Source organism: Oryctolagus cuniculus, chromosome 6 (genome assembly GCF_051225735.1).
Source record: "Oryctolagus cuniculus isolate XC-2025 breed Fujian yellow rabbit chromosome 6, ASM5122573v1, whole genome shotgun sequence".
Classification (NCBI taxonomy): domain Eukaryota; kingdom Metazoa; phylum Chordata; class Mammalia; order Lagomorpha; family Leporidae; genus Oryctolagus; species Oryctolagus cuniculus.
This window is the reverse complement of record NC_142872.1, coordinates 95,768,722-95,780,325: the sequence shown is the minus strand read 5'-3', so window position 1 is coordinate 95,780,325 and position 11,604 is coordinate 95,768,722. Positions and strand designations below refer to the sequence as shown.

General features: G+C 43.3%; 1 protein-coding gene across 7 annotated transcripts in view; it reads right to left on the bottom strand.

Moving 5' to 3' along the window:
• The window catches only part of SULF1 (sulfatase 1), a 195,096-nt gene extending 184,137 nt beyond the window's left edge, over nt 1–10,959 (bottom strand). For 4 of the 7 annotated variants that reach the window (XM_051844555.3, XM_051844551.3, XM_051844554.3 and 1 more), the window contains exon 1: nt 10,582–10,959. The gene's annotated coding sequence lies outside the window, so the exon portion shown is untranslated. The remainder of the gene's footprint in view (nt 1–10,581) is intronic. The other 3 variants (XM_051844556.3, XM_051844553.3, XM_089335353.1) reach the window with 2 other exon arrangements.
• Nucleotides 10,960–11,604: the final 645 nt, after the last annotated feature.

The following is an 11,604-nucleotide window of genomic DNA, read 5'->3' as shown; positions in this document are numbered from 1 at the left end:
GGGCAACCGGGACAGAATCTGGCACCCCGACCGGGACTAGAACCCGGTGTGCCGGCGCCACAAGGCGGAGGATTAGCCTAGTTAGCCGCGGTGCCGGCGACAATCTTCTACTTCTAGCAAAACTATACCAAATCCTGAAAAGTGTCTATTGCTTTACATAGGACTTTATTAAAGAATGGCTTTCCTGTTTTGAAGAGGAAGATGACTGAAACAAATAAAAAATTAAAGGGCCAAATAAAAGGGGGTAGGAAAAGAAGCAGGGAATGAGGAAACCACTTACAAACCTTACAATTGAGAATGATTTGTCACTGCGTGTTGTATACAGGTGTCCAAATATCCCCCTGCATTCTGAGAATATATACAATTATCATGTGTCAAATAAAGACAAAAAAGAATGACTTGTTTTTGCATTGAAGAGGGAAGGGTATATATCATCTGTAAAATAAATCACTCGTGTTGTGTAAACAGTTGTCAATCAACCTCCTTCGGGGCAGGGTCTGAAGTTTTATGAGCAGAACAACTTCCATATTTCATCTCCCCCTCCCTCTGACCCTTACATTTTGTGTCTCTGTGTACCAACATTTCCTTAGTTGAAAGAAAAGAATTGTAGATCTTTGGCAGAACTAGTTTGTTGTTCTGACTTGAAAGTTCATTACTTAACACCAGGTAAACACTAGGCTGTTACTTGGTGAACCATTTTCTTAATTTGAGAAAATAACCTGTTTATTGTAGGAGGAATATGATTTGTGTGTGTGTGTGTATAAATCACAGTTGTGTATTGTTTCTTATGTCTGTTAGTGATCATAAAATTAGATTTTATCTGTTTTAATTGTACTATGTATTCACATATATTCACCCATGCTTGTGTTCTGGTTTTCCCAAATGCAGCCTGTAACAAACAGACACTTGCCCCACAGTGACCACTGTGGCTTTGACTTTGGAATTGTAAGGTGCAACCAAGTGAAATTTCCCTCAGCAACCCTGATACCCTTAGGTGGAGCCTCCCTCCTCTGTGTGCTGGACTCCACACCTCAGTGGAGTCTTTGTCATTTTTCTCCCTTTCTTCCTCTGTTTGACCCACCACCGAGTTATGTTATTGTTATTTATTATTTCATCATTTTTAAAATATTTAAATTTTAAAATATTTGAATTTGGGGACCCTCCTAATTGTCTGCTTTTCTCTTTCTTTGTCTCTCTTCCCATTCCTGAAAAAAAAATACTTAGTTTAACTGTAAAGTCCAACCTCTCTACCTAATGTACCAGGATACCCTAGACTCCAGTCTACCTTAGCTAGGACATGACCATGTTTAACATAGAGAAGGGCCCAAAGGGGATGGGCTTTCAGTACAGTGGTTAACAGGCCACTTGGATCCATATGCATCCATGTGCAAGTGCCTGGGTTCAGAGGTTGGCTGTGCTTCCAAGTCTAGCTTCCTGTTAATGCACACCCTAGGAGGCAGTAGTGATGACTTAAGTGCTTGAGGGTCCTCACCGCCCATGTGGGAGACCTGGACTGAGATCCTAGCTTTGGCATTTGGAAAGTGAACCCACAGATGGAAGATCTCTCTCTGTGTCTGTGTTTCTCTGTCTTTCAAATAAACAAGGGGGCAGGGTGTGGGAGAGGAAAAGGGCTCAGAGTAGAGGCAAGAAAGAGTCTTGCTCTATCTCTTCTTTTCTCTTCTTTTCCTCTCCTACTCCAAACTTTTATTTCTCTTCCTCTTCTTTTTCTCTTCCTCTCACCTCTTGCTCCTCTTTGCCCAAGCTACTCCCTTTACTGTATTTTCAAGTTGCATCTATATGAAACTTTTGATTTAAAACATTTCAAGGGGCTGATACTGTGGCATTGCACATTGAGCCTCTGCCTGCAGAGCCAGCATCCCACATGGTTACAGGTTCAAATCCTGACTGCTCCAATTCTGGTCCAGCTCCCTGCTAGTGTTCCTGTGAAAACAGCAGAACATGGCCCAAGTCCTTGGGCCTCTGCACCCACGTGGGAGACTTAGAGGAAGCTTCTGGCTCTGGCTTGGCCTGGCCCAGCCCCAGCTGTTGCAGCAGTTTGGGGAGTAAACCAGTGGATGGAAGATCTCTCTCTCTCTCTCACTCTCTCTGTAACTCTGCCTTTCAAATAAATAAATAAATATATATTTTTAAAAATTTAAAAAAACATCCTACTTTTAAAAGAAAAATATGATTTATAAACAACCCTTTATGAAAACCATAGTCCCATTTTATAGAGAAGGAAACCGAGCAAAAGAGAGTGTGAGTACACAGTCCAAGGGCACAGCTGCAGTTTGTAAGTGATGGGTTTGGACATGCAACAGATCCTGCCCAGAGCAGATCCCAACTTCTCCAACAGGGGGCTCTGTTGACAGCCACTTTCATTTAATGAGTATGTAATAACTGATATTTAACCAAAAAATTTCTTTGCATTGCTTCTGGGATTTTGTGTGTGTATATCTTCTCCTTACAGGTAACCTGGATATGCCTTCTCAGCAAGAACGGTACCCTATATTGTTTTGTAGACCTCTCTGCACCTGAGATAGAAACACACACACAGGAAGTTCTTAAATACAATGGAACTTTGTTTGGCCTGTTCCTTTTGGCTCTGATTCTACTTAAGAGGCATATTGTGGCTGTTCTAAGAACATCAACTCAACTGCTGGAAAGTAAAGAGGTTTAAATTGTTTGATTCTGAGTACACCCCCAAATCTCCCTTACTAAATATAGATGTCATGCATGAAAAAGAACGTGATAACACGTGTGAAGACTCTAAGTGTCCAGAATAAAAAAAAAAGTATTGCATATCTTATGCTTTCATGCATGGATTATATTCCTTTAACACAGCAGCATGACGTTCTCAAGAGGAAAAAAAGGAGAACATGATTTGCAGGGGCCTCTTCTTGTGGGATGCACTTCTTGTCAGATGAAAGTTAAACACTAAAGTTTCAAGAAGTTCTGGATGCACTGCCAAGCACATCTGCCTGCTTGGACATTCTATCTGGGGAGAGATTGATGATTGGCAGGTGAAGGCTAAGGGGAGGTGTTACACTGGCAGGAAGTCTATTTAGAGAGCACGTTAGATTATAGAAAGGTGAATTTGGTGCTAAGCCCTGTTAGTGATGTGAGTTTGAAGATAATATCCACAGGTGCATGCTTCTAAAGAGACTTATCTATAAATGCACACTCTGAATGCAATTAATGTCTTTTTTTCACCCTGACTCTGGGATGGCTAACACCTTGTAATAGCCTAACCTTCCCTTTTATTTTGAATTAATATAGCAGCTGTTGCCTATAAGTTTTAACACCATTCTACTAAACTGGACAATAAACAACACTCTCTGGAATTAAGTTTTCCATTTTGGTCATTAGGAATTTGCAATTATTGCTCAGAAAAAATTGAGAGAGAGAGTATTGGGTAATTTTTAGGCATCTTTCATTTAGAGAATACAGGGACATTTTCCTGAGCTTGAAACAACCTTGTTTCAGGCCTTCTTGGTATTCTATGAAGTGGAAAAGTTTCATGCATTAGTAGTCCTGTTTGCAGATAGGAAAAAAGTCATAGAACAAAGCAAAAAAAAAAAAAAAAAAAACTAGCTCAGTTAATTGTAACAACAGAATGAATACCTAGCAGCAGTAGTTCGTAGTTCAACTAAAGATTTGGGCAATGCCTTCCAAAGAATAGATTACAGGGGCGCAGTGGGTTAACGCCCTGGCCTGAAGTGCCGACATCCCATATGGGCGCTGGTTCTAGTCCCGGCTGCTCCTCTTCCTATCCAGCTCTCTGCTGTGGCCTGCGAAGGCAGTAGAAGATGGCCCAAGTTCTTGGGCCCCTGCACCCACGTGGGAGACCCGGCAGAAGCTCCTGGCTCCTGGCTTTGGATCAGCGCAGCTCCGGCCAATGTAGCCATCTGGGAAGTGACCAGCAGGTGGAACACCTCTCTCTCTGCCTCTTCTCTCTCTGTGTAACTCTGACTTTCAAATAAATAAATAAATCTTTAAAAAAAAAAAAAGAATAGATTACAACAGAGGTAAGGGATAAGCACTGTGGTGCAGTGGGTTAAGCCACCACTAGGGATGCCCTATCCCATCCTGGAGTGCCTGGTTCAAGTCCTGGCTATTTTGCACTTATTATCCTGCTTTCTTCTAATTACTAAGGAGCAGCAGCTTATGGCCCAAGTACTTGGGTTCCTGCCACCCACATGGAAAACTCAGATGGAGCTCTTGTCTCCTAGTTTTGACCTGGCCTGGGTCTGGCTGTTGTGGGAATTTGGGAAGTGAAACAGAAAATGGAAGTGCACAATCTCTCTCTCTCCCTCCCTCCCTGCCTCTCTCTCTTTCTCTGTCTCTCTCTCTCCTTTTCTCTGTCACTCAACCTTTCAACCAAATGAACCTTTAAAAAATTGAGGTGAAATGAAGCAATAGTAAAACTATATGACCATAGATGAAGATCCACATCAGAATCAATTGCTTAGGAACAGAAAATTCAAATATTATTTTATAACATGCTTAGATATGTGGTAAGACAAGTCCCTGCCTTATACTGATACTCTTCTTTTGCAAAGATGTCTAGACTTGCTCATGAATTTACTATCCACATGAACTTTACAATCTTTTTTTATTTTTAATTTAACAAGAGCCATATGGGCTCTTGTGAGTTCCCAAACTCTCCACCTACTGTCAACATTTAACCTTGTGCTAGCATTTGATGAGTATGATATGAAATTCGTAGAATAATTTTGGAAGACTGTACCTTGTACAATTATGGCTTTTCATCTAGAAACATGGCATGTTCATAGCATAGATATTTAATTTAATTACACCCACTACGGTTAAACCATAGCATGATCAAGTCCCCTAGATTCACATTTTAGAAACGTAGAAGTAAACTCCTTTAGATTTGCACCTGTGTTATAAAAAAGGGTCTAAGAAAGATAAGGTAGAAGGTAAAGTAGGGAGCTACTATTTTTTAATTAACAAAAGCTTAACACACTATTGCACAGGAGTACATGGACCATATATCTTGGGAGCAAAGAGAAACAGTTTAGCCACTGTAGTTGAAGATAAGGTCAAGCAACATCACTGTTGAAACTTCTCTTTGAAAGTACTACATGCACGATGGCTGGGCTGAGGGAGCGAGCTTTAGAAACAGTGCCATCCTGAGAAGTTCCCGTTTCTTTCCTGTCCCTGGCCCAGGGCAGGTGCAGACCAGATGATCAGGGTTGGAAAACATATCCTTTCATCTATCCCAAGATCCTGAAAACTGGAATTGAATGACCAGTGGTCAAGGACATGGTTTCTAAGTGGCGTTCAGTGCTTTGTTAGAGAATTTCTCAGTCAGCTGCCCTACTGGGTTGGGGAGAAGGCACCAGCAGAATGTTCCATGTCTGATGGGGTGCAGGGTTTGGGAAAAGACAAGTGCTCAAGCTGATTGCCTTTAGCTCTTTGTTCAGTTTGCCTTGGAGGTGAAGGACGGCAAAGGTCCAAGCCCCCTGTTTTGTTTAAGTGGTATATTGCTTTACCAATTACTTCTGGAAGCTTGACCCGACTCTCCACGGTGTTTTGCCAAGTTATTATTTCTTTCTAAATAGTGTGCGGGGAGGAAGGAAGAGCAGCACATGACCCTTGGTGAATCCAGCTCCCTGCTGGGGTCCTCTGATCCCGTCCTTTGTTCCTGCCCAGCACAGGAGCCTGGAGCCTGCTCTTTATTACCCCTCACACAGGACCCAGCACCCCGCTCCTCCCTGCTGTCACTGCTGTCCATCAGCTCACTTGCGCTAAATCCCTAAATACCAAGAACTCCACTTCTCTCTCTCTCTCTTTTTCCTTCTTCCTATACCCCCGCCTTTGGTGGCAGAAGAAGGAAAAGGTTCATGATAAATAGATAGAATTAATGATTGCCATAACTGAGAGAAACACATTCCTGCAGCCTAGATCTGTATCCACATATGCACCCATCAACCTTCCCTCTTTCTCATGTATCGGACATCCCATGTTGGACACACACTTAGTGAGGTGCTTCATCCATTGTCTTCATAATACTCTGAAGGTAAGCATTCATATCTCCATTTTACAGGGTTATAGAGGAGGCACTGAAGCTTATAACAGCTAGGTCACTGGTCCAAGGCTGCACAGCTAGCGGGGGTTGGTCCCTGGATTAGAACACAGGTCTGTTGGCACCCAATACTTTTACTCACCTGCCTGAAAGTCACATTTGCAATTTCCTGTGATAGAGAGACAGCTAACAGAGGTAATTTCTACCACAGTTATAAAAAGTTGAAATTGAGGGGGGAGGGTCTTTCATATAATACTCAAGCTTAAATTTGTGGAATAATTTCACATTCTGCCTAAGTGGCATTTTCCTAAGATTCCCCCAAGTAAAAGCAATTGAGGTTCATCGTTTTTTCCCCCTTCCTCCCACGTGTGGGGTGGAAGTTACTAGAACCAAGTCATGGCTCTAAAGTAGAGAAACTAGAGAGAGGACGGTACCTAGGTTATTTAGCCTTACAGTGAATTTCTACATACACATTTATTAGTGTCTTCTATGGAACACACAGGCTAGTAGTCCATGTCACTCAACTTGAGAGGTCCAGGGATTTTTTTTTTTAAAGCAAATGATAAAGCAGAATTTAAAAACAATAAGTCAACTATGCTAAATTCAATTCATAGAGAACTATTGGTTGGCCTCAAGGGAAATAAACCATCATTGTAGAAGTTGAGATCAGGGGAGGCTTCTCAGAGGAGGTGGCTTTTCGGCTGCAACTTTGAAGGATAAATCTGTAGAGGTAATGAGGATGAAGCAGTGTGCCATTCTACACACAGCCTTGTGCACATAGAACCAGAAGGGACTGTGCACCTGGTGATGAACTCTCGCTCTACAGGCAAGATAGAAAACCAGAGAGTTAGGGCTGAGAGAAGAGATGAGCAAGGGGGAGACATTGAGCTTGTGACTGGAGCTGGAGGGAGGGCAGACTTCTGATGCTGTAGGAATAGGGTTGGAAGGAAGTTAGGGCAATGACAGATCCGACAGAGAAGTCTGAACTTCATCCTGTGGGGAAGGAGACACCATGTGGTAATCCTTAGATGAGAAAGGCTTTGATGGAAGTGGTGTGGCGAGCAGCTCAGTCTGCAAGTGGTGGACGGGACATGGCAATGGAGCAAGGTAGAAGACGGCTGCTACGTCCCACAGCCACACATGCGAGATGATGGCTGCCTTCTGAGGGTAGCTGTGGGCCAAATGTGAAAGACATTTTAAAGGGAAGACTCACAGAATTTGATGACAGATGGGTTATGGGGAAGAAGAGAATATTAGGGAAAAAAAGCTAACAGGCGAATCCCCCTCTTCCCCAGCATATTGAAATTAAATTGAAGATATTTTAAATAGGAAACATATTTCAGGATAAACCTTTTCCATGAAATATTTTCATTTCTCTTTTCATGGATCTAACCTAAAGTAAAGGTGAATTTGCCATATGACTGTAGACTTACTTTCATACATGAGCCTGTTTTTCCCCACAGTCAATAATGAAGATAAAAATAACAATCTATTTAGAGTCAGCTTTTAGAAATTTCAATCCCCTGAAATTTACTTCATCTTCTTCCCCACAGAAATATTGCACAGGGACAAAAAGAACCAGATGTCCTGACCTGACCCATTGGTTGGCCTCATCCACATAGCAACAGTCGGGGAAATCTCGATACTATATATAGCTCAGCACCAGAAATCCTGCTTTAAGGATTTTTAGAGAATAAATCTGTTTTAAATCCACAACGCAGAACAGAAAAAAAAAAAAAAAAAGGACCCAACCCCATCCGTTCCTACATGAATACAGGATGAGCAAAGGAAATGAGAAGTGCCCCACTTGGCACCTGTCTCTACCGTGATAACGGAAGTGGTTGTGGCGATCTGCCGGAAGTCACATAAATTTCCTTAAGGGAAACAGAGTGGAGCCCTGTTAGCTTTTTTGATAACGGTCTGCACTCAGCATCCACCACGCGTTCAGTCAAAACCTGGATTTGTGTCTTTTCGGCTTCCTGTGCACCGCGTAACTCTGGGGAGCGGAGCTTTCAGCTCGTTTTCACCTCCGCGATTCCGCGCCGTAATGCCCACCTAGGTAATGCCCACCTCGAGAGAGGGATGCATCCACGGTGCACTCCAGGTCTCCCCGTTCCCAACTTTTTTTTTTTTTTTTCACTTCCTTGGGAGGGATCCCCTGTGCCCTCAAACACTTTTACAGCTGTGAAGCTGCTGATGGGAACTTCATGTGTGTTAGCAGCACAGCTCTGTCAGGAAGAGACCAAATGTCAAAGGGAGGTATGTGGAAGTCACCATAAATAAGGCTCTGAATGTTTGCCATCTGGCCCAGCAGATTTAGAATTCGACAAGAAACTAGGATTGCCTGTGGCAGTGCCTCTTCCCGAAAGCCCTTGCAGTTGGCTCAGTCACTTCCTATTACCCAGTTAGGGAGACAAAAACACAAGTCCGCCTCTTCAAGGTGTGAATGTATTCTTTCTCAACACTTCCTTCCTCTTTCTATCCTGCCTGCTGCTGCACACAAATGATCGGGGGAGGTGGGGGTGGGGGAGTGGGGGGGGCATGGGGAGGCTTCTTCGGTATTCTCAGGGTCTTGTAGAGGCAGCCTTGTGATCAGTCTGTAATACAGGGACCTGGGCTCTTGGGGCTCCCTGGTGAAACCGCACCTTGCAGTGGTTAGGCTGACCTCATGCCCGTCACATGCAGGAAATCCGGCCTGGGAGGAAGAAATTTACTTTTTCCTGAAATATTTCTCCCCTAGTGAAAAATGGCATGAATCAACAGCATGTGCTGTCCGTGTGGTTCTAATGCTGATACAACCAGAGATACTGGCTGGCTTTTCTGTCTTTATTTTTTTAAACTCTAGTTCCATTGTAAAGCCAAAATGGAATGACTGGAATTCCAAAAGACCTCAGCTTATGAACTCAGTCCTCTTTTGGTTATGTAATATCAGGAATCAGATAGTACTCTGTCAGAGTAAGTGCCTGGTTATTTATGAGATATTTTCTCAGGGAAGGACATTTTGGAGACGATAACCAGAGATTATTCGGAATAACAACTAAACGCTACATGCTGTTTTAGTGTCTACTTTTTAAAAAACAGAATTTAAAACAAATCAGCTGTCTGCTTGGGAAAATTTGTAAGGCAACTTGAAACCTCACTTCACAGGCATCTTTATGCAGCTGAATTCTGACATCACAAAACACTAGCCATGAACCCTGTTATTCAAATGACGAAACAGCTCCCTTTTGCGAATAGTTTCTGGACTGTATGATTCCATAGACTCTCACCTGAAGAGAATGAGGACACTGTTGGGTTTTTCTACCAAATGTGATGTCCAGGGCGAGTAAGAATTACCGTGTTCTCCAGGTACAGGCACGATGGTGTAGGGGAGAAGTCAATTTGGGGGCAAAAACAGTAACTGAGCGGCTCACTTTTCTGGTTCCAAAGTTTGCAAGACTGAGGATTTCCTATTTTCATCCCTGCTTTTACAATAGGGCGTCGAGTTCTAAGTTTGTTTTTTCTCCAATACCACAAATTAAACATAGTACACTGGCCTCAACTTCCTTGTTATATTCAGTTCAGTTTAATTTTGGTAGGTGCTTCTGGCAGAGCGGTTAACGACTACTCACATACATGATGACAACTCATTTTATGTTGCCCCGGCACCGGATGGCCATTAATTTCCAATGACTAATTTATAATGAAAACCTTTTTTGTTTGTTTGTTTATAACCAAGCCTGAAAATCTATTTACATTTAATTAACACTTCAGATAGCTTGTTTAAAACCCATAAATGCAGTGACTTTAATGATCCATTACAGAGATGCTACTTTAGTTTTCCATGACTTGTAAAACTTTCACAAACAGATCTGCAAATGAATTACCTCCATCTGCTCCCCCTGCAGCTGCAAGAGGGTTATGTTAAAGAGCATTTTCCTCCTTCCTCCTTTTCTGCTTTTCTTCCAGCTCCCAGCATTTTTGTTTTCAAACCGGACTACCGGCAGCCCCTTCTCTTATGCAGTTTCCAAACTTTGCAGCCAAACTCCAAAAAAAATGTCTAAAAACTCTTTGCCCTATCATAAATCAGACATAATCTACCTTGCACATATCAGTTAAGGAAGCGTTTCCATCAGCAGCAACCCAGGCATCAGTCCTTAAAGGAATCGTTACACATCCAGTAGCAAAATGCAACAGTGTGAGAGTGAATTCTGACTGTGAAAGCTAAAAGAAATGCTCCCTTTACCTTGTCTGTTGTTTTGTTTTGTTTTTACGAGCGATTTATGGCTCCCGTTTTGAGTTTATAACGGGGACACGAAAGGGTACACACATGGCTCCAAAACACATTTTCTTAGCTACACCTTCAAAAGCCAGGCAGGAGAAGTGTTCGTTCTACAAAGACAGCCAAGCATCAAGCTCTGTGCGCAGTTATCTGCAGCATTGATAGGACAGCAACAACTGGCTTTGACAAGTGTGCTGCGCTAGCATTCCGCTCAAAACTACGGTAGAAGAGAGAGGGAGAGAGAAGCATTCAATGTCTTTTCCTTTACCTGAGCCAACTGCTTTTCTTGTGGCTGCTGCAAACGACTTCGTCCTCTTCTTCCCAAAGCCAAGCAGTTCTAGTGCCTGCAACTCTCCCTTGGAGAAGACCACACAGCTCCAGCCAGGCAGCCTTCCTTCTCTTAATCCCCACTCGAATGTGATGACACACACTAACCCCAACCATCTGTTGAAACACGTCCTCAAGCACTCAGCACAGTGGTGTGTCAAGACAGGCTGCCCAATCCAATTGCTGGGGCTGGGCGTCTCTTACCGATTGAGAGGCAGAGGGCAGGGCTGAAACTGGAGGTCTGAGAACTCCCAGTCAAGTAACCTGAGATTTTCGCAGAGAAAGGACTGCTATAAAAAGAGGAGAAGTGGGAGGTGCCAGAGGGAAGGTGGAGGGAACGAATTACGCCGGTGGCCAGTTGTGCGTTACTTTTCACAACTCCTGCTGTGCCCCTGGGGACGCGGGGGACCCTCGCGAGGATGCCCGGAGACACTTAAAACTCCTTTGCTGCCGATTCACAGAGGGCAGTCTGCTTGGCAAGCCACTCCCTCTCCCACCCCCGTAGGAGATAACAGATTCATCGTGACACGCGGATAAAGCGTTGCCGTGGGAGTAGTTTGCACTGAAGTGTGACATCTACGTTTTGAAATCTAAACTCCCACCTTCCTTCGAGGAGATCGGAGATCGTGGCTGCCTTCTGCATTCCTGGGCGGGAGGGAGCAGGGGGCGCAGCGAAAAGCCGAACTTCTGCCTGACCATGCACCGTCCCTGTTTGCCACAGGCAGAACTTCAGAAAGAGCCAATGGAAATCATTTTCAGTGCTATTCGAGTAAAATGGCATGCACTCCCAGGGACAAAGGTGGATTTTTAAAAAAATTCACTTGCTGTTTTCAGACATCCTTTGGTATGAGACTTGTCATTGATCACGGTTATTGGCTTCTAGTTAATTGCACTTATAATGTTCCTGCAGCTCAAGCAGCCCATTAACAATTTTGCTTTGCAATGTTTCCAAGCATTGACTTTT